This window comes from Neophocaena asiaeorientalis, unplaced genomic scaffold (assembly GCF_003031525.2).
Source record: "Neophocaena asiaeorientalis asiaeorientalis breed wild unplaced genomic scaffold, Neophocaena_asiaeorientalis_V1.1 scaffold191, whole genome shotgun sequence".
Lineage (NCBI taxonomy): Eukaryota > Metazoa > Chordata > Mammalia > Artiodactyla > Phocoenidae > Neophocaena > Neophocaena asiaeorientalis.
Window position 1 is genome coordinate 3,097,331 of NW_020175105.1, and position 23,862 is coordinate 3,121,192.

Below are 23,862 nucleotides of genomic sequence, written 5' to 3' on the forward strand. Positions count from 1 at the left end.
TTTTTTTTTTTTTTTTTTGTTGTTCTTTCTCTATTTGCTTTAGGTGTAAGGTTATGTTGTTTATTTGACGTTTTTCTTGTTTCTTGAGGTAAGATTGTGTTCCTAAAAACTTCCATCCTAGAGCTGCTTTTGCTGCCTCCCATAGGTTTTGGGTTGTTGTATTTTCATTGTCTTTTGTTATAGGTAATTTTTGATCTCCTCTTTGATTTCTTCAGTGATCTCTTGGCTATTTAGTGATGTATTGTTTAGCCTCCATGTGTTTGTAGTTTTTACAGATTTTTTCCTGTAATTGATATGTAGTCTCATAGTGTTGTGGTTGGAAAAGATACTTGATATGATTTCAATTTTCTTAAATTTATCAAGGTTTGATTTGTGACTCAAGATATGGTCTATCCTGGAGAATGTTCCATGAGCATTTGAGAAGAAAGTGTATTGTGTTGTTCTTGGACGGAATGTCCTATAAATATTAATTAAGTCCATCTTGTTTAATGTGTCATTTAAAGCTTGTGTTTCCTTATTTATTTGCATTTTGAATGTTCTGTTCAATGGTGAAAGTGGTGTGCTAAAGTCCCCTACTATTATTGTGTTACTGTCAAATTCCCCTTTTATGGCTGTTAGCATTTGCCTTATATTGAAGTGTTCCTATGTTGGATGCATAAATATTTACAACTGTTATATCTTTTTCTTGGATTGATCCCTTGATCATTATGTAGTGTCCTTCTTTTTCTCTTGTAATAGTTTTTATTTTAAAGTATATTTTTTCTGATATGAGAATTGCTACTCCAGCTTTCTTTTGATTTCCATGCATGGAATATAATTTTCTATCCTCTCATTTTCAATCTGTTTGTGCCCCTAGGTCTGAAATGGGTCTCTTGTAAACAGCATATGTACAGTTCTTGTTTTTGTATCCATTCAGCCAGTCTGTGTCTTTTGGTTTGAGCATTTAATCCATTTACTTTTACAGAGCAAGGTAATTATCGATATTTATTTTCCTATTACCACTTTCTTAATTGTTTTGGGTTTGTTTCTGTAGGTCTTTTCCTTGTCTTGTGTTTCCTGCCTAAAGAACTTCATTTAGCATTTTTTGTAAAGCTGGTTTGGTGGTGTTGAATTCTCTCAGCTTTTGCTTGTCTGTAAAGCTTTTAATTTCTCTGTTGAATCTGAATGAGATCCTTGCTGGTTGGAATAATCTTGGTTGTAGGTTTTTCCCTTTCATCACTTTAAATATGTCATGCCACTCCCTTCTGGTTTGTAGAGTTTCTGTTGAAAGGTCAACTGTTAACCTTATGGGAACTCCCTTGTATGTTATTTGTTGCTTTTCCCTTGCTGCTTTCAATTTTTTTTCTTTGTATTTAATTTTTGATAGTTTGATTAATATGTGTCTTGGTGTGTTTCTCTTTGGATTTATCCTGTATGAGACCCTCTGTTCTTCCTGGATTTATTGGCTGTTTCCTTTCCCATATTAAGGAAGTTTTCAAGTATAATCTCTTCAAATATTTTCTCAGTCCTTGTCTTTTTCTCTTCTTCTTTTGGGACCCCTATAATTCGAATGTTGGAGCATTTAATATTTTCCCAGAAGCCTCTGAGACTGTCCTCAATTCTTTTCATTCTTTTTTCTTTATATTGCTATATTTCCACTATTTTATCTTCCAGGTCACTTATCCATTCTTCTGCCTCAGTTATTCTGCTATTGAATCCTTCTAGAGAATATTTTATTTCATTTTTTGTGTTGTTCATCATTGTTTGTTTGCTCTTTCATTCTTCTAGGTCCTTGTTAAACGCTTCTTGTATTTTCTCCATTCTATTTCCAAGCTTTTGGATCATCTTTACTATCATTACTCTGACTTCTTTTTTAGGTAGGCTGTCTATTTCCTCTTCATTTGTTTGATCTGGTGGGTTTTTACGTTACTCTTTCATGTGCTGTGTATTTCTCTGTCTTCTCATTTTGCTTAACTTACTGTGCTTGGGGTCTCCTTTTCACAGGCTGCAAGTTTGTAGTTCCCATTGTTTTTGGTGTTTGCCCCAGTGGGTAAGGTTTGTTCAGTGGGTTGTATAAGCTTCCTGGTGGAGGGGACTGGTGCCTGTGTTTGGTGGATATGGCTGGATCTTTTCTTTATTTTGGGCAGGAACACATCCAATGATGTGTTTTGGGGTGTCTGTGAGCTTATTATGATTATAGGCAGCCTCTCTGCTAATGGGTGTGGTTGTGTTCCTGTCTTGCTAGTTGTTTGGCAGGTGGTGTCCAGCACTGGAACTTGTTGGTCATTGAGTGGAGCTGGGTCTTAGCTTTGAGACAGAGATCTCTGGGAGAGCCCTTGATAATTGATATTACATAGGACCAGGAGGTCTCTTGTGGTCTATTTTCCTGGACTCAGATCTCCCACCACAGAGGCTCAGGCCTGACACGTGGCTGAAGCACCAAGACCCTGTCAGCCACATGGCTCCTGTTGTTAGATGATCCTCATTCCATCTGGAAAAGGCATAAATCTGGCAGTCTCACTTCAGGTCTAACCCATCCACCATTTTGCCCTTTGTGCTTAGTCTGCTTATAGCACTTGCACATTTCACTTGCTAATAGCAGGCACCATGCAGAGGTCTTGCCCCCAGCACTTCAGACCAGAATTCCTCATGAAATGGCTCAGCCTATACCTCATCTCAGGACATGCACTGAATTTCTTCACAGGACACTCAACTCAGGATCTGGAAATTATTTTTTAAAGCAACTTCCATTAAATTTTATCCTAGCAATATAAGTTCAATTCGTGAACAATAATAAGAGTTATGAACAAGTACTTGACAGAAAGGTAATTCTTCCATCAGCCTTAAAATAAATTAGCACTTTGTTTTGCTCAATTCTTTTATTCTCATTTTTTCAGAAACACTTTCTTGTCATAATCACCCCCTAAAATTCAGATAATGAAAATCATCATCATTTCTTCTTACTTAAAAAATAAATAGTATAGCATAGTTGAGATTTTTTATTTTGTCAATTACTTGTAAATAGATGAAGGAGGAATTTCCAAACTACAAGTACTAACAAAATTTAGAGAAAACAACATATTTGTTCTTGAAATATGAACACATCCATTAAAGTTTGTTATACTTAACATCAAGTCAAATTATCAAACTAAACTGGACAAAACAGTGTCCTCTGAAAATAATACTGGCAGTTTCAAATTGGATATCAAATGAGAATAAGAAGAATCTCTTTATAACACTCCCTACAGATGTGTTTTTTAATGACATTTTTGTAGTACTGGAAAATATGATAAAATTTCTCAGTGTAGACAGATTAAAAACATACAGATTGGTATAATAATTTATAATTGACAAAGAACCTAGATAAGCATTATGCATATCCCTGTAAGAGCAGCAATAGAAATGGCATTTCCTTGTTTTCCTTTTTGGGTTCCTGAGACTCAGAAAAACCAAATGACTTACCCAAAGTCTCATAGTTAGTGACCAGCTTGAGATTATCTCATGTCTCCATACCACAAAAATGCTTTGCTTGTTTTTTTTTAAAAAATGTTAACTCTTCCATTTGAATATTAATTAAAAATCTCAGCATACAATATTTTTTAAATGTCCATGGGTTCTGGTGAAGGATAAAAATGTTTCAGTTGTATTAATTTAAATGGAAAATGAATTCTCACAATCTCATATTTTCTTATCCATCTGTACAGCCACAGAGTTACTAAAGTTCAATTAAAAGCAATTAATTGAAAATATTCCCTTGAGCAGGAAGAAATGCATCACCACAAGTATGATTATGTATAGTCATTGTCTATTGAAAAATCATTAATACATAGGAACAATAAATATGTAAAAAGAACAGAGTGCTAATTACAGATGATACTATTTTGTTTGTTTGTTTTATTTTGCAGGTTTTTATGTTTGTTTCTTTGTTTGTTTTTGCAGTACACGGACCTCTCACTGTTGTGGCCTCTCCTGTTGTGGAGCACAGGCTCCAGACATGCAGGCTCAGCAGCCATGGCTCACGGGCCCAGCCGCTCCACAGTATGTGGGATCTTCCTGGACCAGGGCACAAACCCATGTCCCCTGAATCGGCAGGTGGACTCTCAACCACTGCGCCACCAGGGAAGCCCCAGATGATACTTTTTATTCACTTTACCCTGACACAGTTGAGGTGATGAGTCATGATATTAACATTCCCCGAGTGTTCCCAAATAATGGGCTTTAAAACACTGACTCTTCTGTTAATGACATTTGAAACAGCCTAATTCAGTTTTTACTTTGCTGTGAGGCAGGCACAGTGTAAATTATTTTATGGAAAAGAAAAAAACAAATGTGATTTTTAGTTCTAACAACAATCTTTTCAAATAAGTATTATCATCATGTTATACAGATGAGGAAACTGAGATTTACAGATTCCAAGACATTTGCCCCATATCACTTGAATAGACATGATGGAGCTAAAATTCAAATTCAGGGTTATTTCAATCCAGAAATCATGCTTTTTCTATTAAGTTAACAGATGAGTCATTCAAATGAGTCAAATGTCAGCAGTTTCATATGGTCCAACCTGACATGTGGGTCATTGAGTGTTTTTAATACTGGCGTTTTTAAAGATTAAAAATGGTAAACGAACTGAAAACATTATATCATATTTTAATCTTTTAAAGTTCAGTGTACATGTGTGTGTATTTATTTATCTACATTTACATATACTTAGTAATTACTAAAGCTACTTAAATATTTTAAACTATAAGCTATTTAAAGATTTAAAAATTCAGGAAGATACACTTCTATGTTTAAAGATAAAAAAAGTCCACTTAGAGAATGTCTTTTATAAAACCACAACCTATGATGCAATATGTATAGTAAGAAAAAATAAATGGAGTATATGGGTTTGAATTATGAATTCATCCTTCATTAACCATGTGAACTTTGGCAAATCTATGCTAACTTTGCTGTACTCAGTTTCCTTATCTGTAAAATAAGGGAACAATTACTACAAAATAAAGTCTACTTCATAGGCTATAGTGGGAATTAATTATGATTATGTGTCTTAGTTTTCTCTCACAATTACCTCTCAGTATTAGAAAGTCTTATCTGTACAAAAGATTTTTCCTTTTTTTAGGAAAAAATAATTTTATTAGGAAGGTATAATTTAATAAGTTTTGAAAAATTGCATGTTAATTAATCAGTTTGTTTTATTAGTCAAGATAGCTTTTGCTTTGCTTTAGTGGCAAGCACAAATTCTTGATATTTTTTTCTTTCATGAAAGGTAGTCATGGGAGGTTGGCAAGAGCTGGGGGAGTGAGTCTTTATCACACACAGTCACTCAGGATATGGAAGCAGAGAAACAGCCAGAACAGCAGGGTCTTACAGCAATTAGTGCCTCAGTCAAGAAGTGACATAAATCATTTCTACTCACCTATCCACAGGCAGGTAGGAAAAGTAGGTTTCCATATGCCCAGAAGGAGAGAAGAGCCCATATTTGTGACCCTAGTGATATCTGTGCAGGTGCTATAGACTCAGCTGATTTCTACTAGCCCTGCCTTCAAATATCCTTTGCTTTCAGAAACAGATTCATTTTTCAGGAAAAAAATTAATATAGGTATATTTTGATGACTCATCAACGTAACTTACTTTTCCTTTTTCTTTTAATATATACCTGAAATGCTGTACTTCTTGGTAACAAAGACTTTGTAGCCCAAAAAGAAAGATATTCTCTGATAAGATTGCTTTGGCACTGTGTGGACCTTTTTCTCTGCTTGCAAAATCAATCTTGAATATTTTAAGATATCTTATAAAGGAAACAAAAGCAAACAAAACCCTTCTCCTTATACTTCTTTGTCCTACATGAGTGTCAATGTAGAAATTGCTCTTCTGTGGATACAGTTACAGAAATAGTTACATTGATTGTCTTGTCATAGTTACTTAAAATCTTGCATCTTTCAGAATTTTCCTGTGCTATTGTACAGTTGCTTCTGGGTCTCCAAGTCTTTGCTAACATGTTTTCCTCAGGTTCCACTGCCTTCACAGCTGATGAGATGTGGGAACTTTCATCCTTAAAGACCACATTCACTTTCAGGACAACTCTTCCTGCATGTCCCCTCCCAACCCAACTTTCAGCCCTTCTTTCCCTAGAGTCCTTAGTATGTAAAACCACCTACTCAATTCTAAAGAGAAATAGAGGGGCTCTGAATAGCAGGTTCCCACTTGGAAAGTTCCCTGGGAACAGAGACTGTGTCCTCTGTAAATTTCCTGTGTTCATTGTGTCAATAGCAGTATTCTCCATGTTTTGTGCTCATTTTTACTGAACTGGAATGTCACATCAGATTGCTGTATATTTCTCCATATTGGAAAGCAAGTTATCTACCTGTTTCTGTACTTCTTATGTGTTAGAATCTAACCATGAAATTTTCTTTTTATTTACTTCCTATTTTCCTTTCCACAGATGTTAAACAACAAGGTACATTTTATGGCCATGATATTATGTTCCATAACTAAGTTTAACCTCACTAGATGTTTATAGCTTAAGACAATAATTTCACCTGGTATTCTCTAAATGGGCAAGTTGGCTAATGACTAATCTTGGCTGATGCATGTTTTACTTAATATTCTGCATATTTACATTTTAAGACTGGCTATTTCTAAGTCAAAATAAAGTAGATTTCAAATCATTACATTATTGAAGGTGAGTGTTTATCTGTCTCAGGAAGCCTCTTTCCTAGTTGTTAATACATTCAATTATGTTTTTTCTATTAATTCCCTCATATTTGAGGACAAATAATTTAATTGATTTTAATTGTTTAAAGTAATTATTATGTATGATATTAGCTATAAGTTTTGTGGATGCTGTTTATTGAACAGAGGAAGATCTCCTCTATTCTGTGTTTGCTGAAGTTCTTGTGTGTATTAGATTTTGCCAAATTTTTCTTCTGCATCAATTGATATGATTATGTGTATATATATATGGATATAGATAGGGATATAGATATCAATTTTTTTTTGATACACTGGATTGCCATGATTCGTTTTCAAAAGGTAAACTAGCCTTGCATTCCTGGGATAGATGATAGACATCACTTGGTGTCAAATTATTTTATGCATTGCTGGATTCAACATGGATATATTTTGTTGTGGATTTTTACACCTAAATTCATGAAAGATACTGGTTTGTAGTTTTCTTCTCATCCCTCTCTCTCTCTCTCATGCCCCCTCTCTCTCTCCTGTCTTTGTCTTGTTTTAGTATCAGAGTAATATTAACTTTGTGAAATGCACTAAGAAAGTATTTCCTCTTCCTCTGTTTTCTGAAAGAGATTGTGTAATATTGATATGAATTCTTCTTCACAGGTTTGGTAGAACTCTCCAGTGAAACCCTGTGGGTCTGCAGAAATCTCTTTTGAGTGTTTTTAAGTTATAAATTCAAATAACTCAGTGGTTATAGAATTATTCAAATTGTTTCATCTTGGTTGAATTTTGATAGTTTCTGTTTTTTTTAAAAATAAGTCCATTTCTTAAGTTGTCAACTTTATGACCATGTAGGAGTTTACAATGTTCCCTTATCATCCTTTTAATGGTTGCAACATTTGCAGTGATATCCTGTCTCATTCCTGAAATTTCTGCTTTGTGTCTTCTCTCAATTCATCTTTATTGATCTTTTTAATCTATTTTACTGATGTTTTGAAGAAAGGACTTTTCCTTTCATTGAGTTTATTGTTTTCAATTCCATTTGTTTCTGTTTTTATCTTTAAAATTTTCCTCCTGTGTTTGCTTTGTATTTATTTTGATTTTCTAATTTCTTGTGGTAAGAACTTAGATTATTGATTTGTAAACATTCTTTGGTCTGCATTTCCTTCTCTGCACTACTTTAGCCACATTTTGCATACTTTCATAAGTTTTATTTTCATTCCATCTATATAATTTTTTTTGAGAAACTTCCTCTTTGATTTATGGATTATGAAGAAGGGTCTTGCTTAATGTCCAATTGTTTGGAGACTTTTCCTGTTACATTTCTGTTATTGATTTCCAGTGTGATTTCAGTATGGTCAGAGAACATCCTCTATATGATTTAAATTATTTAAACATTTTAAATTAAAAAAAATTTCACCAAAACATTGTGGTGAATGTTCAATGGACCAAATATTTTGTGATGGGCTCCTGGTAAACCCATTTTACATATGCCATGAAGGGAGATATCACATTTGTTATACTGGACACACCAACCTACCTTCCGTAGAAAGTTACTCTCTGTCTTCTAAGAGTCTTTACTCTGTGAACATACCTGAACGGGTAATCCAGAACACAATCTGTAAAAATGGTTCTGTTCCAGAGATGTACAGAAACTGAGAGGCCCACAGAGAATTGTCTTCCTGCAAAACCATTTAGTGACCTCTTACTCCAAATTCTATTTTATATTCATATAAAATTCCAACAAATTAAAATTATTTTACCCATCACTGTCATCTGTATAATACTGAGCTCTGCTCCTATTCATTCAAGTTTACCACTCTGCCTCTAAGGAAAAGTTTGTAACTTTCCTAACCAAACCGTTACAGAGTTCTTGTTAAATACTTACATATTATTTTTTGTTGCTAGTGTTATGTTATTTCTCCCACTCCAATACTTTTAATTGGTTATTGTTGATATACATAAAATTAAGTAATTTGATTATTTAGTATGACATTCAACACTAACCATTACTCTCAACTCTTATTTCCTCTAGATTCTTGTTTTAATAATTTCAGTTAATTGTCAATGATTTCTAGGTTGCCATCATAATAATCAGATGAAATAACATTGTATCTTCATTGCTAAAATATAGATTATTTGTACTGGTCCATTGTTTATAACTTTTAGATCAAAATCAGTTAGTGCCATAGTGGGAATCTGTCTTTTTCTGACTTTGGTGGGAATGGATTTGGAGTTTCAATCCAAGTATGATGTTGGCTATAGATTTCAGATCAATAACCTCTCTATGGAGAGAACCAGTGAGTGGATCATTGAAAGTGTGAGTTCATTGCCCCAATCAGCCAAGGCAGGACTACATCCTGAAAGTGGAGTTCCCCCTCAGCTTCTGTGTCTTTAAGCTGGGCTCCTCTCTTACAGGAAGAAATGAGAAAGAAGTGAGAGTGAGGAAGGGGTTCTCTCTAACTCTGGGTCCGCTGACTTCTGCTTGCAATGGTTTCCGGCCCTGCTCAGCACTCCTTATTGTGAGACACGGGGTCTTGCTTGCCTGGGAGCCAAGCCAATGATCCGGACAGAGAGGTGAATGCAGTGTAAAGGTCCAGCATGGACATTCTTCAGAGAAATTTTGCCTCCAATCCAGCCCGTCTCTGCAAGGAACTTAGATCCAAAATTTACCTGTGATTAAATGGAATCAATACTTTAGTTTTGAATTGCTGACCTTCTGTTTGGAATCCATGGTAGCCATTTCAAGCCCTGGAGTCAGTGAATGACTGTCTTTTCTCTAACGGGCTGTCTCGCTGGCCTCCTCCAATTCCAGTATCCCAAGCAGTGGGCAGACCCAGGCAGGGCAGTTCTGTGTTGAGAAGGGACCATGTCTCCAGCAGCAGACTTCCAATGAAGAATCTTAGACATAAACGGGGATATGGGTGCTTCACAGCCCACACAGACCTGACACTTACTATGCTGTTAGTGACTGTCATGGGGAGACGTTTCTCATGGCATCAGTGGTTGTGGGAGTGGATCTGGGTACACTGGCTTCCTGTTATGATCACTCTTTCATTCTCATGATGTGGAAATAACTCTCGCTGAAGGGAGATGCAATCTGTTAACACAGGCTAGGCATCATGTTAGTCAAAAGGCAGCAAGGCTTCTTTACGCTTCTGCAGAGACCAGGCTTTCAAATTCTTCCAGAAAGAGGACATCAACGCCAACATATATCCTTTAACCTATTTACGGAAATTGTTGGAATTCTTCACCTTCCCACTGGTGATATGGTAGCCTGAGAGATCTTCCTTTTAAGACATGAGAAATCTCTCTTTTTGAAAGAAAGCCCTTTGCTAGGTCCTAAGGATCACAGGAGACCCTCCGTACAAGATCTGATCCTGATCTGGGCCCTGATGCAGCTACTTGGATAAATCTGAAAAAACATTTCTCCAGCGCTGGGTAGCCTGCCACAGGCATTCAGCCTGTCCCATGAATGTCAGGGTGAGTTCACTAGGCCTCCCCTCCGAATATGCTGGAAGCTCCTTCTCTCTTTTTCCCTTTCACTGACTCTTCATGGGTCTTCTGCTTAAGGGAGCTTATATTGGCTTTTACCTGGAATAAGGAATAGGCCTTCTGGTGCTGAACATATATACCTAGATTCAGCTCTGAGAATAGTTGCTTGAAAAAAAAATCACCACCAATAATACAGATCACCTCAAAGCTATTGCTTTCTATAGAATTGCCTGCTTTAATTTAGTTCTTTAAGCTCATTTAAATAGTAAATAATTAAAATCAATAGAATGGGAAAACTTATTTCTTCCATATTTCTATCTATAATTTTATTCTCATTGTCATATATTGTTTTAAATATCTAGTTGCATTTTTATTTATTTATTTTTATTGTTCTTTGAGAAAAGAGTTGAAAGTCCACTCAAATAGTTTGAAGTGAAAATAGTCAACCAGTCAGAATACATTCTTGAATAAAATCACATTGTTACATGGGAAAATTCCTGCTTCTTTCAACAATTTGATTCTAAGAATTTCAGTCAAAGCGGTGAGAATATTGAATCCATACTAGAAGATACAGATATATTGCCATGAATATGTGTGCATGTGTTGTGTGTGTCTGTTTATTTCTTCTTTTTTTTTTGGAGTTAAGATCATTTCTGGTGTCCTAATACAGGTTGTTCTGGTTTTAAAGCCCAGGGTAAGGTTAAATGATTGCTTCAAGGATTCTCACTCTTAGTTAGCTAAGACAGTAGATCTGATAATTGTCAAATAAACACAAAAGCAAATCGATGTCAGTTGTGAGGGAGGTCTGTGGTCCTGCTCGGCAGGGCTCTGTCTTCAGAAAGATTTTATCACTGGCACAGTTGAAACCAGTAGAATGAAGGTACAGATGCAACAAATGACAGAATGGGAAAGATAGGCATGTTTTAGTGAACAGTGTGACAAGGTGAATCCAGCTTTAACAGAAAGCTCAGATAACTTTGAAAGTGTCTTTCAAGTCAGACTCTTTGAACCCAAATTTATGAAGATGCAACTTTTATTTCCATTTAACTTTAAAGTGATTCTCACCCTCTCTTTGCATAGTTTTCTTCCAAGTGAATATGATTGTTATGAACACAGATTGGTCTCATTGTCTAAGTCATTGACATATGGATCATTGTGCATTTTAAGATCAATATGTTCTAAAGTTCAACTTCTTCACTTACTGATGCGCACAAGTGTTTTAATACAAAAATAACTTTAGTAGTCTGCTCATCATCGTGATCCCAATTAGTAAACTAAAAGCCTATCATTTCAAGCCATCTGCAGCACCGGGTAAATATCACTTTCACAACATCTACAGCCGTCAGAGATCCTTTTTGTAAAACCATTCAGTGGCCTTTTATTGTTTCCACTCCCCCCAAAAAATGCATAAAATGAAGAACTCTGCTCCAATTATCTCTACCACCAAATGCTATGAATGTTGGAACATACAAAGAAAAGTTGACTGTTTATTATTTTGGCAGCCTTCCATCTACCATTTGCTAAATAAAGGTTAACAAATTAATGAATCAGGCTGAGAACATGGAGACCATTAATTTCAGCATTTTTAGAGATAGCGCCATATTCTATTAAGAAGAGAATAATTTGCACTTGAGGCTTTTTGATGACATTTACATGAAGACTCACCAACTGTTGTTTCCCAAAGTAAGAGAGATTCCTCTATCTGGATAGCCAGATTCTATGGACATAGTCAGACACCTCAACTCTTTAACACTCTGGAAAACCCAAAAATCTTGATCGTCATAGAAATGGGCTTTGTGAGAAGCGTTGAAAGCTTCAGTTTCAGTTGGCTTCCAGCAGTAGTCTTATTGTTTTGAGGAATAACCTTAACCTTTTTGAAACTCATTTTCTAAATTTGTAAAATGAAGCTATTTGTCACACATAATTCTAAGTTGCTGTTCAGTATTTAAATTTTGTGGTTCCAAATGGAATTAAATCAAAATGTAAGTAAACATGACTTTGATTTTCACTAGAGATTATGAAAAACTGAGATATGAATGTGGTAAGGCTACTTTGGTTTACAAGTTTAATGAAATCCTACTATTGGTTGTAGAATGTCATTAAATTCAAGTCCTGCTGGGCTCATCCTTCAGAAGTTCTGAAAAAGAGAGTGAGGGATAAAGATGGGTCAAGGGCAAAGAAATACAAAATGGGAAAAGGACAAGATGTCCCAGAAGTAGTAGATCACTCAAATGTTGGCAGAGATTGGAAAAGTAGTAGAGCTGATTGCAAAAGTGATGAAAAAGAAGCAGTAAACCAGCAAGTGTGGTGGCACAGTCACAGGAATGGTATGTATAACCACTTTCTGGATTGCAGTGTGAATTCCTAAGTGATCTTCTTCCATGGTCTGTCAACTTTAGCACAGCTCTACACTGCTGCCATTTATTATTTTGAAACCCACAGTCATGTGATGAATCATGACTTTCCTAGTCTTCCTCTTCAATAATGTAGATATTTGACTGACTCCCCTTAGTCCAGTGGATACATTATTACATCTGTAGCCCACTCTGCACCTCTGTCCACTCTGCCCTGCTCTGTGCTCTGCCATATACTCTCCAGCTACCATGATGGAAGCTGCTAGCCCATCATTGTCTCCCTGCTATGCCTCACAGGCTGTTCTTTCTGATGAGAATACTGGTGTTCCTTTTCCATATTAATCAACATTTACTTATTCTTCAAGGCCTCATTCAAATACTGCTTCTCCCATGAAATGTTTAATGTCTATCCCAGTTTATTTTCTTGCTTCTTCCTCTGTGTTCCCAGTGTACATTTTTACATTACGTTTTTTTAAGCACGTATCATGCCATAAGCATTTGTGTACTAGACCATGATAACTGCCTATGATATCCCTTGCACTGTTTTATCAGATTTTGAGTTATTACATTTTGAAAAACAGAAAGAGATACATAATTTAAAGGTTGTTATGTACACACATATGTGTTTATATATGTCTGTGTGTATGCATGCATACACAAATTTGTAAATAAAAATTTCTTGAATGTTGTCATGGATGGTACAGAAGAGACCAATGTGTGTTGTGTTCTGTTTACTCTGTTAAAAATATACATAAAGTATTCATGTACTTAGGAACACAAGGAACATCAGTGCTATTTAGGAAACATAGTCTAATAAATTTCTAATCTATCTTCTACTCTATATTCTAAATTTTATCTTTTGATTGAATTGGAAATAGGAAAGCCATAATTTTGGACCACATAAGCTTAGCCTCCCATGGAAGAGCCTTTCTGAGCTAACTTGAATGAAATGCCTTTAGGTTTCACCTTGAATTGCTCAAAAAGCAGTCCAGCAAAATTATCTTTGGTGTGGTTGCTAAAAAAAATATCATTAATGACATTATCTTAGTACGCTTCATGTGAATTCCAATGTGAGACATTCCAGCCTTTAGTGGCAGAAAATTTTGTGCTTCCGATGAACTAACGTGTGACCTTTTTGCTGAAATGAAAACTATGCCAATTGTCAGATTTTCCTTTTTCCTTTGGTTGAAAGAAAAATGAAAGTGAATTTATAGTAAATCCTATGAACTCTTAGAAATGCAGTATTTTCTTATTTTTTTCCCTCTGTCATGAACCTGCATGCATCTGATATTTAAGACCTGCTGTGTAACTTTTCAAAATAATTTTAAAAATATGTATTTATAATGATTTTCATGGAAAAGTCAGATGTCTTACTTCTGAAACTGTTATACTTTAGTGATATGAATTCCCCATCAGAGATACTTTATTCAACTTCCTTAACCACTTTAAATTATAAGGGTATTAGTACATGTAAGGTATTTCAACCAGAAATGTAGCCTGGTGAAAAATGGCTGTCTTGGGAGCCTGGAAGCAGACACAGAGAAATCCAGAAGGAAGCAGAGATGTCTCAGCCTTGGGAACTGACTCCAGTCCAGGAACTGAGGATGAAGAAGAACAATGTAGTGGGCAAAGTGGTTCATTGGGCACAGGCTTTATAACAAAGCCTGGAGGGAAGGCAGAGGAGGGAGCAGGTGAGGAGGGGAGGCTGGGCTTACAGAACTCCCTGAAAATGCAGAGCCAGCCCAGAGTGCACTCAGCCAAGTGCACATTTATTTTATTTTACTTTTTATTTATTTTATTTTAAATTAATTTTTATTGGAGTATAGTTGCCTTACAATGTTGTGTTAGTTTCTGCTGTACAGCAAAGTGAATCAGCTATGTGTACACATATATTCCCCCCTTTTTGGATTTCTTTCTCATTTAAGTCACTACAGAGCAGAGTAGAGTTCCCTGTGCTATACAGTAGGTTCTCATTAGTTATCTATTCTATACATAGTAGTGTATGTATGTCAATCCCAATCTCCCTATTCACCCCACCACCACCCTTTCCCCCTTGGTGTCCATATGTTTGTTCTCTATGTCTGTGTCTCTATTTCTGTTTTGCAAATAGGATCATCTATACTATTTTTCTAGATTCCACATATATATGTTAATATATGATATTCATTTTTCTCTTTCTGACTTAACTTCACTCTGTATGACAGACTCTGGGTCCATACACATCTCTACAAATGACCCAATTTCATTCCTTTTTATGGCTGCATAATATTCCATTGTATATATGTACCACATCTTCTTTATCCACTCCTCTGCTGATGGACATTTAGGTTGCTTCCATCAAGTTCACTTTATTTTAAACAGATGCCTATTCCAGGCCTGAAGATGGAAACTCACTACTAAGTAACTTTTTTTTGTTTTTTTTTTTTTTTGGTTTCAATGACAAACATTTATTTCTCATAGTTCTGGAGGCTGAGAAGTTCAAGATCGTCATGAATGTGCTAGACAGTCTTTCATTTCCTTTTGATCTCTTTTTATATGTAATCTTGCCCAAACATGCCTGCCCCACCACCTTATTTAAAGCAGCATCTTCACTCTCTGTGCCCTGATCCTACCTTACAATCCTACTTTGCACGGTGTTGCATAATATGCTATATTATATTCTACTTATTGTCTGCTTCCTAGAATGAAAGTTTCAAGAGGGTGAGGACTTTATTTTTTGCTATTGTCTCCTCAGAGGCAAGGAAAGAGCCTGACATGAAATAATCACTCTATAGCTATTTGTTGTGTGGATTAATAATGGAAAGGGACCTAGATTATCTTACCGATCTCAAAGGACATTAGTGATGCTCAATTCAGAGAGGGGAGAGATTATAAAAAATAATAATATGGTAGATGGCCTGTTAAGACTCATTTCCTAAGAGAGCCAGATATTAATCCCACACAAACACAGAGATCTGACCTCTCAATGATTTTTCCTGGAGTCTCGTGATCTGAGGGAAGCCAAAGTGTGGGACCAATGTTTACCTTGCTTTTCCCACTAGTTTATACAAAGTGAATCTTAAGAAATGCTGTGTCATACAAAATAGACTGACAGCTTGACTGAGAAAACTCTTTCCTGTAGACACATGGGGGTCTTGTGCTCACACTGGGCCGTGATAAGGGCTGTGGGATTCATAATGTGCTATTTAAAGCCCAGCCCTGCCCTGGCATTCCCAGCAGCCAGTTGGTTTTTGATGATTTCCCCCTGCATACTCTACAAGCCCGTCTAGCTTGACTGCTTGAACAGAGATGCACAAAACCCCACTGAACATTCTGCCCTGAGCTCCACAGAAGCCACAATTCCTGACCCCGATCTTGGTGGCTCCATCCAGACAGAGCCAGTGTGCCCGTGTAAGGACCCTGGGGTGTCTGTTGCAACATGGAAGCCTGCTTTCATTCTCTCTGCCTTGACATCAAGGCTATCGTGATGATGCTGTAAGGAGGCCGGTGAACCCTTTTGAGCTTCTGAACCTGTGATGCTCTCAGGTCTGAGTGCTGCAGATGGCTTTGGTTTGCTGGTGAGAGGTGGCTGGAGGCCTGCTATGAGGAGATGGGGAAAAGAGACAGAGTAAAATGAGACTCAGTGGAGTTTTACAAGTTACGTTAATGCTCACACATCTTTGCACCATCATTCTGCTGATATTCTTTCCCAAAGAAATGGTATAAAGGAAGGAAAAGAATAGAATGTGAAAGAAGATGCTCACACTAGGAATTTGTCTCTTAGCTGTGACTGAAGCCAGGAGAGCTGAGAACTGGGACTAGCTGATAAGTACTCCCCTTTCTCAAAGTGAGGTCCCAGGCCTCCTTAGGCAGGACTGGAAAAGGCATGGAAGAAGCTTGACCCTCAGCTCAAAACCTGCCTGGAGGACTGTTGGGATTTAACAGAGGATTTAACAGGAGAAGGGCTGTGGGTTCCAGCCTCCCAGGTGAGGAAGGGGAGGTGTGGCTTGGCAAACACCTACGGTATCTGAAAAGAAAAGTCTCCAGAGAGAGAAGAAAAGAGAGAGAGAAATAGAAGCAGCCCGTGGTGGCTGACATGGGCTGAATATGAGAGGTAGCTGTCCTCCTACCAGCAGTGTTTTCAGGCCCATAGGGGACTAAGGTTGTCAGACAAAATATAGCTCATCCACATAGGTCAGAATTTCCCACCGAATATTTGGGACATATTTAGGCTAAAAATGATCTGTTTATCTGAAATCCATATTTAACTGGGTATCTTCTATTTTAGTGATAGAGAATTTTTGCTGTGGTCAGTTCAAGAGAGCTTCCTGCAAGGGTCAAGGATATGTCAGTAGCCCAGAGACTGGGGGCCAAAGAGCAGCTCAAGCTCTAAGGTTGGGGCAGTGGACCATTCACTGAAGGACAGGCACATCCAGAGTATAAAACTGCAGCTGAAAAGATGAATTAGGGAATCTCAGGGATGCTGGCTAGGGTCTGTGTGCTAAAGGGCTAAAGGACTTCAAGAGGATGCCCAGGGCAAAGGCCAGCTTCTCCTGCAAAGTCAGGCCTGTTCTGGCCCTTCTCCTCCCTCCCTGACTCTGCCATAGAGGGTTCGGAACATTCTGGTTTGGGGGGGAAGGAGAGTTAGAGCAAAAGGTGGGGAGAGAGAGAAAAAGCCAATCGTGTCCCCTCTCCCCACCGCACCAGGTTCAAGGTTGAACCTGAACCCAGGAGGGCAGGTGGGGAGTGATGACACCAGGTGTGATTTGTCCAAGCAGAGAAGGAAGCTCCCCATAAAGGATGAAGGAAAAAGCACATCCTACAATGAGCATACACGCAAGGCTCTTCCCACAATAGGGTAAACAAGCTGGGCAGAGTGGAGTTGGTGGATGAATTACGGTGCAGACATTTCAGAGAATATCATGACATCATAAGAAGTTCCTATATTTTTTCATTCAAGAGGTATTTATTGAGCTAATTATTAGATAAGTGAAAAGCAAAACTACAATGAGGTAACATCTCACACCGGTTAGAATGGACGTCATCAGAAAATCTACAAACAACAAATGCTGGAGAGGGTGTGATGAAAAGGGAACCCTCTTGCACTGTTTGTGGCAATGTAAATTGATATAGCTACTAAGGAGAACAGTATGGAGGTTCCTTAAAAAACTAAAAATAAACCTACCATATGACCCAGCAATCCCACTACTGGGCATCTACCCAGAGATAACCATAATTCCAAAAGATATATGTACTCCAATGTTCATTGCAGCACTATTTACAATAGCCAGGTCATGGAAGCAACCTAAATGCTCATCAAAAGACGAATGGATAAAGAAGATGTGGTACATATATACAATGGACTATTACTCAGGCATTAAAAAGAATTAAACTGGGTCATTTGTGGAGACGTGGATGGATGTAGAGTCTGTCATACTGAGTGAAGTAAGTCAGAAAGAGAAAAACAAATATCGTATAGTAACGCATATATGTGGAACCTAGAAAAATGGTACATTTGAACCTGTTTGCAGGGCCGATATAAGAGACAGAGATGTAGAGAACAAACGTATGGACACCAAGTGGGAAAGTGGCAGGGGGTTTGGCTGTGTGATAAATTGGGAGATTGGGATTGACATATATATACTAATATGTATAAAATGGATAACTATTAAGAACCTGCTGTAAAAGAAATAAAATAAATTTCAAAAATTCAATAAAAAATATTGTTACATCTCAATCAATTACCTACTTTAAAGATTTCCTCCTTTTATTGTTTAGGATCACAATATATATTGCTCTATGATAACCTGTTTTTATTTAATAAATGAATATGTAATATAAAAAAATAAAAATAAGATTACAAGATTTATATGATAAATCTCTAAAACATTAATGGAGGGAATCAAAGAAAAACTAAATAAATGGAGAGACTCATCATGAATTTGGATTGAACACACAATATAATTCCAGATGTTAATTCTTTCCAAATTGAACTATAGATTTAATGCAATACCAATTAAAAATCCCAGCAGGATACATTTTTTGATATATACAAGCTGATTCTAAAATTTATATAAAAGATAAGGAAACTAAAATGGCTAAAATATTTTTGAAAAAGAATCATAAATTTGAAGCAGCCACAAACTACTTGGTTTTAAGCTTTTTGTAAAACCAAAGTATTCAAATTAGTGTGATATTAACAAAGTTATACTCACGTGGGCTAGTGAAAAAGAATAGAGTCTGACCACAAGTATGGCCAGTTGGTATTTAATAAAGTTTTAAAGGCAATTCAGTGGATAAAGGGTAGTCTTTTCAACACATGGTTTTGAAATATCCATGTTTAAAACTATAAAGTTTTTGAATAAAATGAAGGGTATGAGTTCTTAAGCACTGCAGGAAAAGCCTGGTCTATAAAAGAACACACTGATCAGTTGGACTCCATCAAAATTAGAAATGTTTTCTCTGAAAGGTATTGTTAAGAGAATGAAAAGACAAGCTACAGATGGGGAGAAAATGCTTGCAAATGACATATCTGGTGAAGGACTTGTATCCAGAATTCATATCTAGAATCCATTGTTGTCCTTATAATGATTCTCTTCTTAATAGTTACCCTCTACAAACTAAAACTAAATGAGGGTTAAAAAGGGCAGAGGGCTTCCCTGGTGGCGCAGTGGTTGAGAGTCCGCATGCCAATGCAAGGGACACAGGTTTGTGCCCCAGTCTGGGAGGATCCCATATGCCGCGGAGCAGCTGGGCCCGTGGGCCATGGCCGCTGAGCCTGAGCATCTGGAGCCTGTGCTCCGCAACGGGAGAGGCCACAGTAGTGAGAGACCTGCGTACCACAAAAAACAAACAAACAAAAAATTACAGATTACAGTATATATTGTTTTGTTTTTGTTTTTGTTTTTGTTTTTTTCGGTACTCGGGCCTCTCCCTGTTGTGGCCTCTCCTGTTGCAGAGCACAGGCTCTGGACGCGCAGGCTCAGCAGCCACGGCTCACAGGCCCAGCCACTCCATAACATGTGGGATCTTCCCGGACCAGGGCACAAACCCATGTCCCCTGCATCGGCAGGCAGACGCTCAACCCCTGCGCCACCAGGGAACACCTATATTGTTTATTTTTTAATTTTTTTCAACATCTTTATTAGAGTATAATTGCTTTGCAATGGTGTGTCAGTTTCTACTTTATAACAAAGTGAATCAGTTATGCATAAACATATGTCCCCATATTTCTTCCCTCTTGCATCTCCCTCCCTCCCACCCTCCCAATTCCACCCCTCTAGATGGTCACAAAGCACCGAGCTGATCTCCCTGTGCTACATGGCTGCTTCCCACTAGCTATCTACTTTACATTTGGTAGTGTACATATGTCCATGCCACTCTCTCACTTTGTCCCAGCTTACCCTTCCCCCTCCCCGTATCCTCAAGTCCATTCTATAGTAGTTCTGCATCTTTATTCCCATCTTGCCCCTAGGTTCTTCTGACCATTTTCTTTTTTTTTTTGATCTCATATATATGTTTTAGCATATGGTATTTGTTTTTCTCTTTCTGACTTACTTCACTCTGTACGACAGTCTCTACATCCATCCACCTCGCTACAAATAACTCAGTTTTGTTCCTTTTTATGGCTGAGTAATATTCCACGATATATATGTGCCACATCTTCTTAATCCATTCATCTATTGATGGAGACTTAGGTTGTTTCCATGTCCTGGCTATTGTAAATAGAGCTGCAATGAACATTATGGTACATGACTCTTTTTGAATTATGGTTTTCTACGGGTATATTCCCAGTAGTGGGATTGCTCGGTCATATGGTAGTTCTATTTTTCGTTTTTTAAGGAACATCCATACTGTTCTCCATAGTGGCTGTATCAATTTATATTCCCACCAACAGGGCAAGAGAGTTCCTTTTTCTCCACACCCTCTCAAGCATTTATTATTTGTAGAGTTTTTTGATGATGGCCATTCTGACCAGTGTGAGATGATATCTCATTGTAGTTTTGATTTTCATTGCTCTAATGATTAATGATGTTGAGCATTCTTTCATGTGTTTGTTGGCAATCTGTATATCTTCTTTGGAGAAATGTCTATTTAGGTTTTTGGCCCATTGTTGGATTGGGCTGTTTGTTTTTTTGCTATGAAGCTGCATGTGTTGCTTGTATGATTTGGAGATTAATCCTTTGTCAGTTGCTTCATTTGAAAATTTTTTTTCCCATTCTGAGGGTTGTCTTTTCATCTTGTTTATGGTTTCCTTTGCTGTGAAAAAGCTTTTAAGTTTCATTAGGTCCCATTTGTTTATTTTTCTTTTTATTTCCATTTCTCTATGAGGTGGGTCAAAAGGATCTTCCACTGGTTTATGTCATAGCGTGTTCTGCCTATGATTTCCTCTAAGAGTTTGATGGTGTCTGGCCTTACATTTAGGTGTTTAGTCTATTTTGAGTTTATTTTTGTGGATGGTGTTACGGAGTGTCCTAATTTCATTCTTTTACATGTACCTGTCCAGTTTTCCCAGCACCACTTATTGGAGACTATTTTTTTTCCACTGTATATTCTTGTCTCCTTTATCAAAGATAAGGTGACCATATGTGTGTGGGTTTATCTCTGGGCTTTCTATCCTGTTCCATTGATCTATATTTCTGTTTTTGTACCAGTACCATATTGTCTTGATTACTGTAGCTTTGTAGTATTGTCTGAAGTCAGGGAGCCTGATTCCTCCAGCTTTGTTTTTCTTTCTCAAGATTGCTTTGGCTATTCGGGGTCTTTTGTGGTCCCATACAAATTGTGAAATTTTTTGTTCTAGTTCTGTGAAAAATGCCATTGTAATTTGACAGGGATTGCATTGAATCTGTATATCATTTTGGGTAGTAGAGTAATTTTCACAATGTTGATTCTTCCAATAAAAGAACATGGTATGTTTCTCCATCTATTTGTATCATCTTTAGTTTCTTTCATCAGTGTCTTATAATTTTCTGCATACAGGTCTTTTGTCTCCTTAGGTAGGTTTATTCCTAGATATTTTATTCTTTTTGTTGCAGTAGTAAATGGGAGTGTTTTCTTAATTTCACTTTCAGATTTTTCATTATTAGTGTAGAGGAATGCAAGAGAGTTCTATGCATTAATTTTGTATCCTGCTACTTTACCAAGTGCAATTGATTAGCTCTAGTAGTTTTCTGGTAGCATCTTTAGGATCCTCTATGTATAGTATCATGTCATCTGCAAAGAGTGACAGCTTTACTTCTTCTTTTCCAATTTGGATTCCTTTTATTTCCTTTTCTTCTCTGATTGCTGTGGCTAAAACTTCCAAAACTATGTTGAATAAGAGTGGTGAGAGTGGGCAACCTTGTCTTGTTCCTGATCTTAGTGGAAATGCTTTCAGTTTTTCACCATTGAGGATGATGTTGGCTGTGGGTTTGTCATATATGGCCTTTATTATGTTGAGGAAAGTTCCCTCTATGCCTACTTTCTGCAGGGTTTTTATCATAAATGGGTGTTGAATTTTGTCAAAAGCTTTCTCTGCATCTATTGAGATGATCATATGGTTTTTCTCCTTCAATTTGTTAATATGGTGTATCACAGTGATTGATTTGCGTATATTGAAGAATTCTTGCCTTCCTGGGATAAACCTCACTTGATTATAATGTATGATTCTTTTAATGTGCTTTTGGATTCTGTTTGCTAGTATTTTGTTGAGGATGTTTACATCTATGTTCATCAGTGATATTGGCCTGTAGATTTCTTTCTTTGTGACATCATTTTCTGGTTTTGGTATCAGAGTGATGGTGGCCACGTAGAATGAGTTTGGGAGTGTTCCTCCCTCTGCTATATTTTGGGAGAGTTTGAGAAGGATAAGTGTTAGCTCTTCTCTAAATGTTTTATAGAATTCACCTGTGAAGCCATCTGGTCCCGCGCTTTTGTTTGTTGGAAGATTTGAATCACAGTTTCAATTTCAGTGCTTGTGATTGGTCTCTTCATATTTCCTATTTCTTCCTGATTCAGTCTTGGAAGGTTGTGCATTTCTAAGTATTTGTTTGTTCTTTCCAGGTTGTCCATTTTATTGGTATATAGTTGCTTGTAGTAATCTCTCATTATCTTTTGTGTTTCTGCATTGTCAGTTTTTACTTCTCCTTTTTCATTTCTAATTCCATTGATTTGAGTCTTCTCCCTTTTTTTTCTTGGTAAGTCTGGCTAATGATTTATCAATTTTGTTTATCTTCTCAAAGAACCAGCCTTTATTTATTGTTCTTTGCTATCGTTTCCTTCATTTCTTTTTCATTTATTTCTGATCTGATCTTTATGATTTCTTTCCTTCTGCTAACTTTGGGGCTTTTCTGTTCTTTCTCTAAGTGCTTTAGGTGTAACTTTAGGTTGTTTATTTGAGATGTTTCTTAAGGTAGGCTTGTATAACTATAAAGTTCTCTCTTAGACCTGCTTTTGCTGCCTCCCATAGGTTTAGGGTCCTTCTGTTTTCATTATCATTTGTTTCTTAGTACTTTTTGACTTCCTCTTTGATTTCTTCTGTGATCTCTTGGATATTAAGTAGTGTCCTGTTTAGCCTCCATGTGTTTGTATTTTTTACAGATTTTCCCCTGAAATTGATATCTAGTCTCATAGCATTGTTGTTGGAAAAGACACTTGATATGATTTCAATTTTCTTAAATTTACCAAGGCTTGATTTGTGACCCAAGATATGATCTATTCTGGAGAATGTTCCATGAGCCCTTGAGAAGAATGTGTATGCTGTTGTTTTTGGAGGGAATGTGCTATAAATATCAATTAAGTCCATCTTGTTTAATATATCATTTAAAGCTGTTGTGTTTCCTTATTTATTTTCATTTTGGATGATGTGTCCATTGGTGAAAGTGGGGTGTTAAAGTTCCCTACTATGATTGTGCTACTGTCAATTTCCCGTTTTATGACCTTTAGTAATTTCCTTATGTATTGAGGTGCTCCTATGTTGGGTTCATAAATATTTACAATTGTTATATCTTCTTCTTGGATCGATCCCTTGGTCATTATGTAGTGTCCTTCTTTGTTCTTGTAATAGTCTTTGTTTTAAAGTCTAATTTGTCTGATATGAGAATTTCTACTCCAGCTTTCTTTTGATTTCCATTTGCATGGAATATCTTTTTCCATCCCCTCACTTTCAGTCTGTATGTGTCTATAGGTCTGAAGTGGGTCTCTTGTAGACAGCATATATATGGGTCTTGTTTTTGTATACATTCAGCCAGTCTATGTCTTTTAGTTGGAGTATTTAGTTCATTTACATTTAAGGTAATTATCGATATATATGTTCCTATTGCCATTTTCTTAATTATTTTGGGTTTATTATTGTAGGTATTTTCCTTCTCTTGTTTTTCCTGCCTAGAGAAGT